The following is a 14,642-nucleotide window of genomic DNA, read 5'->3' as shown; positions in this document are numbered from 1 at the left end:
GGTAAAGATGATATAAGAGGGCACTGCAACAGTGGCTCAGTGGCAGAATTCTTGCCTGCCATGCCAGAGACCTAGGTTCAATTCCTGGAACCTGCCTGTTCTAGTTTGCTAGCTGCTGGAATGCTATATACCAGAAACGGAATGGCTTTTACAAAGGGGAATATAATAAGTTGCTAGTTTACAGTTCTAAGGCCGAGAAAATGTTCCATTTAAAACAAGTCTACAGAAATATCCAATTAAAGATATCCAGGGAAAGATACCTCAGTTCAAGAAGGCCGATGAAGTTCTGGATTTCTTTCTCAAGTGAGAAGGCAAATGGTGAACAAAGTCATGGTTTCTCTCTTCACTGGAAGGGCACATGGCAAGCACGGCATCATCTGCTAGCTTTCTCTCCTGGCTTCCTGTTTTATGAAACTCCCCGGAAGGCGTTTTCCTTCTTCATCTCCAAAGCACCGGCTAAAGGACTCTCTGCTTCGTGGTGCTGCAGCATTCTCTGCTCTCAGTGAATATCCAAAATGTTTCCTCTCTTACAGGATTCCAGTAAACTAATCAAGACCCACCCAAGTGGGTGGAGACACATCTCCCTAATACAGCTTAAAAACTACGCTTGATTGGGTTACATCTCCAGGGATATGATCTAATTAGATTCAAACATACAGTATTAAATAGGGATTATTTTGCCTTTATGAAATAGGATTTTGGTTAAAACATGGCTTTTCTATGGTACATACATCATTTCAAGCCAGCACACTGCCCATGCCAAAAAAAAAAAAGTAAGATGATGCAAGAAAGGAAAAATACAGGCCAATCTCCCTAATGAATATAGATATAAAAACCCTCAACAAATCGAATCCAACAATACCTTAAAAGAATTATACACCATGACCAAGTGGGGTTTATATCAATGAATGAATGCCACAATGGTTCAACACAAGAAAATCAATTAATGTAATACAGCACATTAACAAATCAAAAGGGAAAAATCACATGATCATCTTGATTGATGCTTAAAAAGCATTCAACAAAATTCAACATTCTTTTCTGATTAAAAAAAAAAAACACTCCAAAAGATAGGAATTAAAGGTAACTACCTCAATATCATAAAGTGAATATATGAAAAACCTATAGCCAGCATCATACTCAATGGAGAGAGACTAAATGCTTTCCCCCTAAGATCAGGAACAAGACAAGGATGCCCACTGTCATGACTATTATTCAATATTGTGCTAGAAGTTCTAGTTAGAGCAATCAGCAGGACAAAGAAATAAAGGTATCCAAATTGGAAAGGAAGAAGTAAAACTTTCATTATTTGCAGATGACATGATACTATACTTGGAAGATCCTGAGAAATCCACAGCAAAGTTACTTGAGCTAATAAACAATTTCAGCAAGGCGGCAGAATATAAAATTAATGTGCAAAAATTAGTAATGCTTCTATGCATAAGCAATGACCTAAGGAGTCAATTAAAGAAAAAAATTCATTCAAAATAGCAACTGAAAGAATCAAGTACCTAGGAATGAACTTAACTAGGGAAGTAAAAGGATGTGTACACAGAAAACTACATAACATTGTTAAAAGAAATCAAAGGAGATCTAAATAGGTGGAAAGACATTCCTTGCTCATGGATAAGAAGGCTAAATATAGTTAAGATGTCAATTCTACCCCAATTGATCTACAGATTCAACACAATACCAATCAAAATTCTAATGACGTACTTTGAAGACCTGGAAAAGCTAGTTACCAAATTCATCTGGAAGGAAAAGAGACCCCGAATAGCTAAAAGCATCCTAAAAAAGAAGAACGAAGTGGGAACATGAACATTCCCTGATTTTATGACCTGTTATAAAGCCAGAGTGGTCAAAACTGCATGGTAGTGGCACAAAGGTAGAAGGAATGACCAATGGAATCAAATTGAGAGTGCAGAAAGAGACCACCAAATCTATGGTCAACTGATTTTTGACAAGGCCCCCAAATTCTCGGAATTGGAAATTTTAAAATTGTCTTTTCAATAAAACGGCATGGAAAAACCGGATATCAATATCCAAAAGAATGAAAGAGAACCTCTATCTCACACCTTATACAAAAGTTAACTCAAAGTAGATTAAACATCTAAATATAAGAACTAGTACCACAAAGCTTCTAGAAGAAACTGTAGGGAAACATCTTCAATATGAGGTAGCTTCCTAAACTGTATACCCAAAGCATAAGCAACAAAAGGAAAAATAGATAAATGGGAATTCCTCAAAAAAAAAATGCTTCTGCACCTCAAAAGACTGTCAAAAAGGTGGAGAGGCAGCCAACTCAATGGGAGAAATTATTTGGAAATAACACACCGGACAAAGGTTTGATATCCTATATACTCAAAGAAATCATACAACTCAACAACAAAAGAACAAACAACCCAATTATAAAATGGGCTAACTACATGAATAAGCATTTTTCTGAAGAGCAAATACAGATGGCTAAAAAGCACATGAAGAGATGTTCATTTTCATTGGCTATGCAGATTAAGGGAAAAGTAAATTAACACTACAATGAGATACCACCTCACACTTGTAAGAATGGCTGCTATTAAGCAAATAGGAAACTATAAATGTTGGAGAGGATGTAGAGAAACTGGGACACTATACACTGCTGGTGGGAATGTATACTGGTGCAGCGACTAAGGAAGACTATTTGGCGTTCCTTAGGAAACTAAATATCGAGTTGCCCTATGACCCAGCAATAGCACTACTTGGTATATACCCAGAAGAGCTGAAACCAAAGGCAGAAATGGATATTTGAACACCAATGTTCATAGCAGCATTATTCAGAATCGCCAAAAGATGGAAACAAAGCACTTGCCCATCAATGGACGAGTGGATTAAGAAAAGATGATATACACGATGGAATATTATACAGCAGCAACACGAAATAACGTCCTGAAGCACATGACAAGATGGGTGAGGCTTGAGGACATAATGAAGAGTGAAATAAACCAAAAACAAAAGAACAGATACAGGATGACACCACTTTTAGGACCACGATAAAGATAAAATCAGAGGCTCATAATACAGAATATAGTGGACTTAGAGATACACTTAGAGATCTCTTAGAAGCTAGAGATGGGTGAACTGTTAACGTATGAGGTTGAACTCCAATGTAAGGGAATAGGTAGAAGTGAAGGCAGTTCTCTAGTGGGTTTTAAGTAATACTCCCATATTGAAGATGATCAAGATTGAAAGAGATTGTATAGATCTAGGTGTCCAACTGGTTAACACTAGAAATATAAATTAGTTCTTGCAAGAACTACTGAAAAGATACAATTCATGTACAAAGAGTGTTTAAGTCCAGGGTACAGGGGGGAAACTGCTACTGTATGCTATGAGCTCTGTTTAAAAGGAAACCATTAGCACTACCACAGCAGCAGCAGAAGTAAATAATGGGGGAAGGGACAAGAGTTAATAGAAGGTTTAGATTTCCTATTTGGAGAGGGTTTATTGGTTTTCTTTCTCTTGGGAACAAACAAATCATTTAAAATTGAGAGTGTTGATGGACTGTGGACTTTGGGCATTATACATGATCCCTGATGAATGCAGTTCACTGAAGGATGCACTAAGTACATTGGTGAACAATGGTGTATACTTATGAATGAATGTTATGCTGCCACAAAAAAGGAATGAAGTCTTGAGGCAAGCAACAATTTGAATGAACGTGTGGGCCATCTGGTGAGGCAAATAAGCCAGAAACAAAAGAACAACAATGGTATGGTCGCCTTTAGAAAATGCTTGAAAGAAAACAGGGGCCTAGATTATAGGCTTTTATAGCAGACACATTTAGTCCAGAGTGGTAATTATTATTTCTGGATTTTAAGAGACTGTTTTACATATATATACATATATATATGTATATATATATTTATTTATATGTAAATTTTTATAAATAATTTTTTTAATTTTATAGAAAAATAAAAAACATAAATAAATTTATATATATATATATATATATATAAAAATTCAGAGATAGGAAGAAAATCAATCAGGTTGGGGTTAAAGTAATTCAGAACATAGGGGTAAGGAAGGCAATGTCTATATTTTAGAACCACACATACTCTTTGAGACCAAAGGAAGAAAGGTTCATTTCCTCTGGAACTGAAATTTTCTGTAGCACATACTCTAACTCAACCTATCGGTACATCTCATTTGAACAAATGAAACACAGGGAGCCCAGAATAAGAAACAGTCCTTTAATCCTGTATGGCCTAATGTAATGCCTGGATACATCCTAGGGTATATTAAGCAGATAATCAAAAAGTATTCGTCAAGTCCCTTGAGGTATGGGAGAAAAAATGTGTAACTATTAAACTTTACTATCAGGAAATTCCTTGATACTGTTTTAGGGACACCCAAATCAATAGGCCATGCCCTTGATCCTGATCTACATAAACTTACTCTTGTGAAGTTTATGTAAGAACAGAGAAGATTAGCCTACATATAGGTATGCCTAAGAGTTACTTCTGGAGGGCCTCTGTTGTTGCTCAGATGTGGCCTCACTCTCTCTAAGCCCAACTCTGCAAGTGAAATCATTGCCTTCCCCCCTACATGGGACATAACATCCAGGGGTGAAAGTCTTCCTGGCGACATGGGGGTTGACCCCCAGGGATAAATTCGGCCCCGGCACTGTGGGATCAACAATTCTATTCTGACCAAAAGGGGGGAAAGAAGTATATCTAAAAGAGTATCAGTGGCAGACAGAGTTGAAATAGAGTCAAGAGACTACTCTGGAGGTTGCTCTTATACAAACTTCAGTTAGACATTGCTACCTACCATAACCTGCCAAACCCCAACCAGGACCATTCCAGCCAATCTTAAAGTCCTAGGGCAATATATAAGATTCCACAACTGTTCCATGTGCTAGTGTACCTTTCCAAAAACCTACAATCTCCAGTTGGGTCCCTGGACCAGATAACTCCAGAAACCTAGAGGGCCCAGCTCTACGGAACATCAAATAGTTAGATCTCCCTACTTCATATTAGTGACAGACCCTTCCAATACGAAAAAATTAGAATGGCCATAGCCCTAAAGAGAGGGATAGAAAGATCAAAGGTGATGATGGAGTTCTACAGAGAAGATAGGATTTAACAAATGAATATGATAGCTGAATCATTAAACTGGTATCTCTCTTTAGTCTCCAGTATCTTAGAGCAGCTAGAAGTAAAAGCCTAAAATTTTGGAATTGTAACCCATGTCAAACTCTGAAATAAGTCTACAACTAATTGAGGTGCTGTGCTTTGAAATTTTTCATTTCATTATATATGTTACTTTTCACAAAAAAAGAAAAAAGTTGATTGTGGTGATAAATATTTAAGCCTTCTAGCCTCCTATATTCTGGAGCAGCTAGAAGGAAAAATCCGAGGGGATGGTATGGTAGACCATGACAAACATTGGGATCTGTCCTGTAACTGCTTGTTGAAGAGTGCTTTCAAAACTGTTGCCTTTTTTTATTTCTTTGCTTTTTATATATGTTATACTATATAATAAAAAAGTTTAAAAATATACAGGCACATACACAAAACTGAGGAACTATAATCCATACTATACTTTGAAATGTGCTCTATAACTACCTGTTAAACTGCATTTTGAAATTTACTACTTTCCTACATATATGTTATATTTCACAATAAAAATGTTTTTAAAAATTCATGAGCAACATAGATACGATCTCCATGCTTCTATCTCTTTAATTCTTAATATTTTTCCTTTTATCAAAGTTACCTATGTATGTAATTAAAATAAAGATTTAAAAACAAAGCAGTTTCTCATTGTGAACCATTTTAGCTGAGTATTTTGTCTTTTTACTCCATGTTTCTTAAGTGCATATTTGCATTACTACTTTACTCTTCAGTTTTAAGTGCTCCTATTGAGTTCTCACCACGGAACCTAAAGATTAAGCTCTGTTCCCTGCATTTGGATCAACCACTCACAGTTTACATCCTTTCATAATTCCAAATGTGAAAAGTAAACATATTATCTAGTTATCTAGATGGCAAGAATATGGGGTTTACTACATTAATTTCTGATGCTGAAATATTCTGTGATCTAAAAAAAGTATTTTTTGAGAGAGAAACAAATTGTAGGATTATAAAAATTCTGCCTTATAGCTTTCTGGTTTTTCTGTCATACAAGATATGCTTTCTTGGTCAATTTCATGGGAAGCCAAGTTGAGAAAATAATTTTTCTTAAAACTTATAACTGAAAAAAAATTTATAACTATTAAAGGGATACACACTCTCTGATCCTCTACAAATGTCTAATTTGGAACTAAAATACTGGCCTTTGAATTTCAGACCAAGAACCTATGAAGTCTTAGTTAAGATAAACAATTACATTTTAAAATTAGGCAAATTATCTCAATTAGGCAGGTAAAATGGTAAATTGGTCATCTATCTCTACTGTTAGGGCAAACTCACTGATAAATGCTTATTAGTAAACATTTTGTTTCCTTTACTCCCCCCCACATGAAACTATCATATACATTTCAAGATCATGCATGTATAAAATTTCCACATAAAAAGGTACATGTACATAACCTGGTATTCAGAGATAAGAATGAAGCTGATCAGGTCAGGATTAAAGTAATTCAGAACACAGGGGTAAGGAAGATATTGCCTGTATTTTAGAACTTCACCTACTCCTTGAGACCAAAGGAAGAAAGTTTTATTATATTCAGAGCCTAGGTTTTCTGCAGTACATGTTCTAACTTAATCTGTCTGGATAAATCATTTAAACAATCCAAACACAGGGATCTCAGAATAAGAATGAGAGCCTTTAATTCTGTATAGCTTAATACAATGCCTGGATAAATCCCAGAGTATTATTAAGCAGATAATCAAAAAGTATTGGCAAAGTCCCTTGTGGGAAATCCCCTTCTGGGAATGGTGAGAACAGGGGAAAATTCAACTTCCCCAAATTGAATTCTTGATATTCTCACAAGCAGTGTGGACAACCAAAGCTATAGGCTGAGCCCCCAGTCCTGGGGTTTGTTCATATGAAACTTAACCCCGCAAAGGATAGGTCAAGCCTACTTAAAATTAGGCCTAAGAGTCACCCCCAAGAGAACCTCTTTTGTTGCTCAGATGTGGCCTCTCTTTCTAACCAACACAACAAGCAAACTCACCACCCTCCCCTTGTTTACGTGGGACATGACTTCCAGGGGTGTGGACCTTCCTGGCAACTTAGGACAGAAATCCTAGAATGAGTTGAGACTCAGAATCAAGGGACTGAGAAAAACCCTAGAATGAGTTGAGACTCAGCATCAAGGGATTGAGAAAACCTTCTCGACCAAAAGGGGGAAGGGTAAAATGAGACAAAGTGTCAATGGCTGAGAGATTCCAAACAGAATCGAGAGGTTATCCTGGAGGTTATTCTTATGCATTATATAGATATCCCTTTTTTAGTTTAAGGTGTATTAGAGAGGCTGGAGGGAACTGCCTGAAAATGTAGAGCTGTGTTTCAGTAGCCATGTTTCTTGAAAAGGATTGTATACTGATATAGCTTTCACAATGTGACTGTGATTGTGAAAACCTTGTGTCTGCTGTTCCTTTTATCCACCTTGTCAATAGATGAGTAGAACATATGGAATAAAAATAAATAATATGGGGAACAAATGTTAAAATAAATTTAGTTTGAAATGCTAGTGATCAATGAAAGGGAGGGGTAAGGGGTATGTAATGCATAAATTTTTTTTCTATTTTCGTTTTCTTTTTCTGAATAGATGTAAATGCTCCAAGAAATGATCATGATGATGATATTGTGCAACTATGTGATGATATTGTGAATTACTGATTATACATGTAGAACGGAATGATCAAAACAGGAATGTTTGCATTTGTTTGGTATTAGAAAAAAATAAAATTAAAAAAATAATAATAATAAAGTTCCTTGCTGGATGGGAGAAAAACTATGGAACTATTAACTTTACCACTGGGGAAACCCTGGATACTGTGCTAAACATAAGGGACACCCAAATCCATAGGTCAAGCCCTTGATCTTGAGGCTTGCTCCCGTGAAGCTTATGTATGTAGTGGAGAAGCTTAGTTTACCTATAGGTATGCCTAAGAGTCACCTCCAGAGGACCTCTTTCATTGATCAGATGTGGACTCTCTCTAAGTCCAACTCTGCAAGTGAAATCATTGCCCTCCCTACTGTGTGTGACATGACATCCAGAGATAAAAGTCTCCCTAGTGGCATGGGAAATGACCACCAGAGATGGGCCTGGCCCTGGCACCGTGGGATCAACAATGCCATTCTGAGCAAAAAGGGGAAAAGAAGCGTAACAAATAAGGTGTCAGTCAGCGGCTGAGAGAGTTCAAACAGAGTTGAAGGGCCATACTAGAGGTCACTCTTATGCATGTTTCAGTTAGACATTGCTACTATCACAACTTGCCAACCCCCAACGAAAACCATTCCTGACAATCCTAAAGAACACCTAGGACATTATATAAGATTCTACAAAGATTCCATGCACTAGGGTAACTTTCCAGAAACCTACAACCTCCAGATGGGTCCCTGGACCAGATAAGTCCTGAAATAGAGAGGGGTCAGCCTTTCCAGAGCAACTACTTCCATCCCCTATCCCATATTATCGACAGCCCCTTCCAACATGAAAAAGTTAGAACAGGCAAAGCCTGAATACCCCTAAAGAGTGGGAGAAAGACCAAAGGTGATGGTGGACTTATACAAAGAAGGTCAGGTGCAACAAATGAGTATGAGTACTGAATCATTATACTCATATTTCTTTTAGCCTCCAGTACCTCAGAGCAGCCAGAAATAAAAACTTAATATTATGGAATTGTAACCCATACCAAACTCTGAAATCTGTTCTACAACTAAATGTTGTGATATACTTTATTGCTTTTATGTATATATGTTATTTAAAGAGAAGAAGGATAACAGAGAAGAGAAGATTTAACAAATGAGCATGACTGATAGATCACTATATTGATATTTCTGTTGGTCTCCATATAGAGAGACCAACCAGAAGAAAAAATGAAAAATCATGGAACTGTAACCCATATCAAATTTTAAAATCTGTTCTATAACTACTTGTTAAAATGTACTTGGAAACTTATTGCTTTTTTTGTATATATGTTATATTTCACAATAAAAAAAAATGTTTAAAAAGGTACATGTACAAAACTTTGAAAGCTATTCAAATGGAAGACACTGAGTTGTATAAATTTACCTCAGTGTTACTCTGTTCCAAGAGCAGAATTATAATAATTGTCACATTTGTTCCTATCTTTTAATGGCCACAATTCTGCAACTCCTCAAGTTGATACAAATGAGGCAGATAAAGTACCAGCCTGTACTCAATGGATGTATAAAAGTCCTAGTCATTCCAAGATAACAGGATCTGGATTAAGAGTTTAAGGAATTTATATCTGTTTGTTTTTTTAACAAAGCAATAAGGTTTACATATGTAGTTAACTTCTTAAAAGCAACAGGTGAACTACCAATAACTGCCAAACAGAGATGATAACTTTTAACACAAAATGTTAGCTAGAAACAATCCAATCTAATTCCAAGTAAACAGATGCCTAAAAGGAAAAAACAGACTTAATAATTTAATTAAACAGTAAAATTAGGCAACCACAGTAATGTACACTAAAAAGGAACATTGTTATAATATATACTACAAGGGCTCATGCAAAAAAGTATGTCTGAAACAGCTTTTCATATTTGTATAAGTTTAACAGTATTATGAGAGCATCTAGGAGTCATACAAAACAAGTTTACAAAAGTTAAATAGACAGGGTTTAGGAACAGTGGATATTTATTATCTCTTTCAAACTGCATTTTACAACAAAGGAAGTGTTTCAAAGAAAAGGTTCACAAAAACAGGGGTATTTAGTTGTAATTTACCAAACAACTAACACAAACCCTGCAAAGACCATAACAAAAATTATAGCTTTTTAGGTTTCTAGTCTCAATCATTGGTTAATGATCGTTATCTCCTAAAATAAATGTTTAATAAAAGAAAAGATAGCAAACATGGAAAAGTTACTGTAATAGCAGTGAAACAGTAAAAGTACAGTGATCATAAGACATCTGAAGAAGTAAGACAAACAGGTATAACTAGAGTAATAATTCAAAAATTATTAATGCGGTTATCTTGCCTTTCTTAGAGCACAGCCTTTGCCTAATTCAGTCTAGTCAAAGGTGATTAGATGTTCCAAAATAAATGCAAGAGAAAAGCGTACTCGAATAATCAGCTTTAGATATGTAAAATAGATACATGCAGCAAGACAAGTTTATAAGCCAAGCAATTATTCGGAGGAGATGTAATAAATTCCTTGTGCTTTAGCATGTTAATAATCAAGACTGGAGGATTCAAATTGTAAAGAATGTTTCCTTTTCGGGTCTCAAGGCTTAGCTACATGGCTAGAGTAGGAAGGAAGGAGAATAATACATACAGGAGTGGTTAAAGAAATTCCATCCATTTCTAGCCACAAAAAAAATTCACGATAAAGAGAGGAAGGTAAGAAAAAGATGTGTCTCAAGCTAAGTGAGATCAATGACAAAGTGCTAACTTTTTCAGCCTCTAAAAAGATCATCTAACTCAATATCAGGGATCCCACAGACAAAGAAGGTCTGTTTATAATCATTTCATTAAATATAGTGATGTCTTCACGATTTTGCTAATTTAAAATTAATTTTGTTCTTCAATTACCTAATTAGCATAATTTTTCTAGGAGGAAACACTAATTTGGGCTTTATAAAACCATACTTGGTTGCAAATAACACATAAATAGTAGTTAATTTAAGATCCTTCATGAAATGACTTTTCATACTTTCAGGAGTCAAATGAAAATTAACTATTGTTCTAGTTTGCTAGCTGCTGGATGCAATATACCAGAAACGGAATGGCTTTTAACAAGGGAAATTTAATGAGTTGCTAGTTCACAGTTTTAAGGCCGAGAAAATGTCCCAATTACAACAAGTCTATAGAAATGTCCAATCAAAAGCATCCATCCAGGGAAAGATACCTTGGTTCTAGAAGGCCGATGAAGTTCAGGGTTTCTCTCTCAAGTGGAAGGGCACATGGTGAACACAGTCAGGGCTTCTCTCTCAGCTGGAAGGGCACTCGGGGAATACGGCTTCATCTGCTAGCTTTCTCTCCTGGTTTCCGGTTTCATGAAGCTCCCCGGGAGGTGTTTTACTTCTTCATCTCCAAAGCGCTACCTGGTGGACTCTCTGCTTCACAGTGTTGCTCTCTCTGAATCTCTCTCTCCAAAATGTTTCCTCTGTTATAGGACTCCAATAAACCAATCAAGACTCACTCAAATGGGTGGAGACATGTCATCCCCTAATCCAGTTTAACAACCATTCTTGACTAAGTCATATCAACCAGGGAGATGATCTCATTACAGTTTCAAATATACAGTATTGAATAGGGATTATTCTACCTTTAAGAAATGGGATTTATATCAAAACATGCTTTTCTTAGGGGGCATGCTCCCTTTCAAACCAGCACAACTATTATTTTTTCTATATTTAAGTACACAGGAACAAACAGGGCTTAACAATTTACATGCTTTTTAAGGCCAAGGAATCTCATAAACATAAAAGTATATGAACAGGTGGGTGAGTGCGAATGTGGCTCAGTGGCAGAATTCTCGCCTGCCATGCCTGAGACCCAGGTTCAATTCCCGGCGCCTGCTCATGCCAAAAAAAAAAAGCATATGAACCCAAAAATGAAAAGAAAATTTAATTTATATCCATATAGGATTAAATGTACTTTATGCAACTTGCATAAATTGTAGGACAACTGCTATCAGCTTGTTCAGATAGTGTGAAAACAAGACCACAAAAAAAAAAATCAGAGTTTTAACTGAAATTCATTATTTTATTATTTCTTTGAAATTCACGCAAAAAATTAAATTTGGGGATGTATTTAAAACTAGCACTGTTCTTGATTTTTAAAAGTCACATACTCTTTATCATTTGGATTCTAGAATGATAAAGAAAAAAAACACATAACACTTATATATATGAATTCTCAAGAAACTAGAAAAATTTCCCAGTCAAATTATAATAAAAACACAAAACAATAAAGCTTTCTTTCTGGGCAGCTACCTATTAGGTTTAACAGGCTTAAAACAAAATGTGTCAAAGATCAAGAGTTCGTTATCTGAGATGTCAAGTGCATAAGGTCAAAGGTATGATTTTATTAGGTCAGAAGTGGTATAAATAAAATTTTATATGTCAAAGAAGAAGGGTTACAGACAAGGTGTATATAATATTAAGACATCACAGATGACAAGTAATAACTTTAAGTAAAACAAGTACATTTACTATAGGTACCTTCACTGATTAAAAATGAAACTTCGAAGTGAGTAAATATATAATTGCCTTTCTATATTACATAACTCATACACTATAATGCACACCCATTTTAGAAAGAAGAGGCTATAACCAAGAATAACTGCATGAATTAAGTGAGAACTTAAAGAAAATTTAATTCCTTTAAACTGAATCAGTAGAGAAAATGAACACATCAATCAAATCTCAAACCACAACAGCTAAATATCATACTCCTAGGAGAGCTACAAAAATTAGATGATTCATGAGCTTAGATATTGTACATTTTTTTTCCAAAGCACATAAAATCAATACTTTCCTTCTCATCTTTACTCACTGAAATAAAAACACATGCAATTTATATTTCCACTTATATAATAGCAGTGCTACAGAAAAATTCTAAATAATTTTTTTGAAAATTAAATAATATATTTAGCTCTTCTATTAAGGGAACTCTGTACAAATAATTTTTTCAAGTAGAAGAATTCCCATTATAATAGTAATAATTACATTCTAATTATCTGAAGTAACAGGATTTTCCTACAGTGGAACAACCTTACACATGACTCTCTTCTAAATAGCAAACTCAAGTAGAGGATGGTTTAAGATATTATATGAATGGTTCAAGAAAACAAAAATTCCATAACATTCTCTCCTAAAATATCTACAGAATTGGAGTAAAAAGAGAAAAATATTTGAGATAAACTAAATAGGTGGTTCCATTTTCAGTGTCACTTGTATTAAGAACCTAGTATTCACAAAGAAGAAATTTAGAGGACCATTTCAATGATACCTTCAAGCCATTCTGTATAATTCAACTCAACTCAATTAGCACTTATTAAATATCTTGTTAGGTGTCAATCAGTATGTCAAATAATGGATATATAGGAATTGAACGTTGAGAGACTTCCAATTCCAGCCACAATGTAGTGGCTTGTATTGGACGAATCTTCCAACTCTGTAAGGTGCACAAAATACACAAACACACAAAACTACGTAACACGTATATCCAGGACTTGAGAGACTATGATCCATAAAACAAGAAAAGTATATAAGATTAGCTCCATATTCACACTACCTTTTTTCTTAAGGGCTTATAATACATTTTGGCATGGGAGAATAGAGTCCATTATAAAGTCCAGTTTTCCTGGGCTAAAGAGACAGAAATTGTTATTTAGAGCTGTCAAAATGGTTAGAACTTCAGAGGTAAAAATCCTAAAGAGGAGGAAATCACAGAGAAGAAAATACAAATAGTGATGCACAATTTCCCCTCAAGCACCATCATATCCAGAAATAAGGAGAAAACGGCAGCAACCATTCTTTCTGCCTTCTAGATAAGATTTATTAAGAATGAACCACAAAGTATTACCTCTGCTTCCTGATAACATACAATCCAGAACAACTCATATTCTTGAACCTTCACAAAATCACCTAGCATAATTCCCAATCCTCTAAGTCCTTTCTAATATCCTCTTACTGAGAAGTCCCATAAGTCCTCTATGTATGCACTTTCCCTTCTTGCAACAGGTCATAATCTAATTGTATTCAACTACAGGAATGATCCTGGATGTCACTGCTTGAAACAATATTGACAAAAAGTAATGAAAAAGAATGGACTATAGCATCACACAAGGAATAGGAAACAATCTCACACTTAAGGACGAATGAAAAGAAGCCAAACACAAACAAGTACATGTGTATAAAATCATTTATAAGAAGTTCAAGAACAGACAAGATTGATGGTGGTTGAAAAGTCAGAAGAGAGGTGGCCTCTTGGGGCCCTTACTAAGACAGTGCATGAGGGAGCCTTCTGGGGTACAAGAAATAATCTATATCTTGATCTGGGTGGTGTTATATGAGTATATACATATGTAAAAATTCATCAAGATTCACAGTGGAGATCTGTGCACTTTATTAATGCATGTATGATATACTTAAGAGAAAAAAAGTTACACATACACAAATCATGCACCTACACACAGGTACTGCCCTCAATGCAGAACAAAATCCCACAATAATTTTTCCTAGATATTCAATTAAGAATCTTAAAGTTAAAAAACAACTGTTTATTGAAGTAACACATATATGACTCGGTTTCCCAATTTGATCATTTTCAAGTGCACAATTCAATAGTATTAATTTCATTCACAGTATTGTGCTATCATCACCAATATCCATTACTCCTACTTACTTTTTCATGACTTCAAGCAGAAACTCTGTACCAATTAAGCAATAATAACTCCCTTTAGAAATTAGCTACCACAAACAGAATCAACAAATTCACAGATTATCTACCTATG

General features: G+C 35.3%; 1 protein-coding gene across 9 annotated transcripts in view; it reads right to left on the bottom strand.

Annotated features, from left to right (window-relative positions):
* Positions 1 to 14,642, bottom strand: part of SCAPER (S-phase cyclin A associated protein in the ER) — a 678,157-nt gene that overhangs the window by 339,812 nt on the left and 323,703 nt on the right. The window lies entirely within an intron of this gene.

The sequence above is a fragment of the Tamandua tetradactyla genome, chromosome 14, assembly GCF_023851605.1.
Source record: "Tamandua tetradactyla isolate mTamTet1 chromosome 14, mTamTet1.pri, whole genome shotgun sequence".
Taxonomy (NCBI): Eukaryota; Metazoa; Chordata; class Mammalia; order Pilosa; family Myrmecophagidae; genus Tamandua; species Tamandua tetradactyla.
This window is presented reverse-complemented; position numbering and strand designations above follow the sequence as displayed.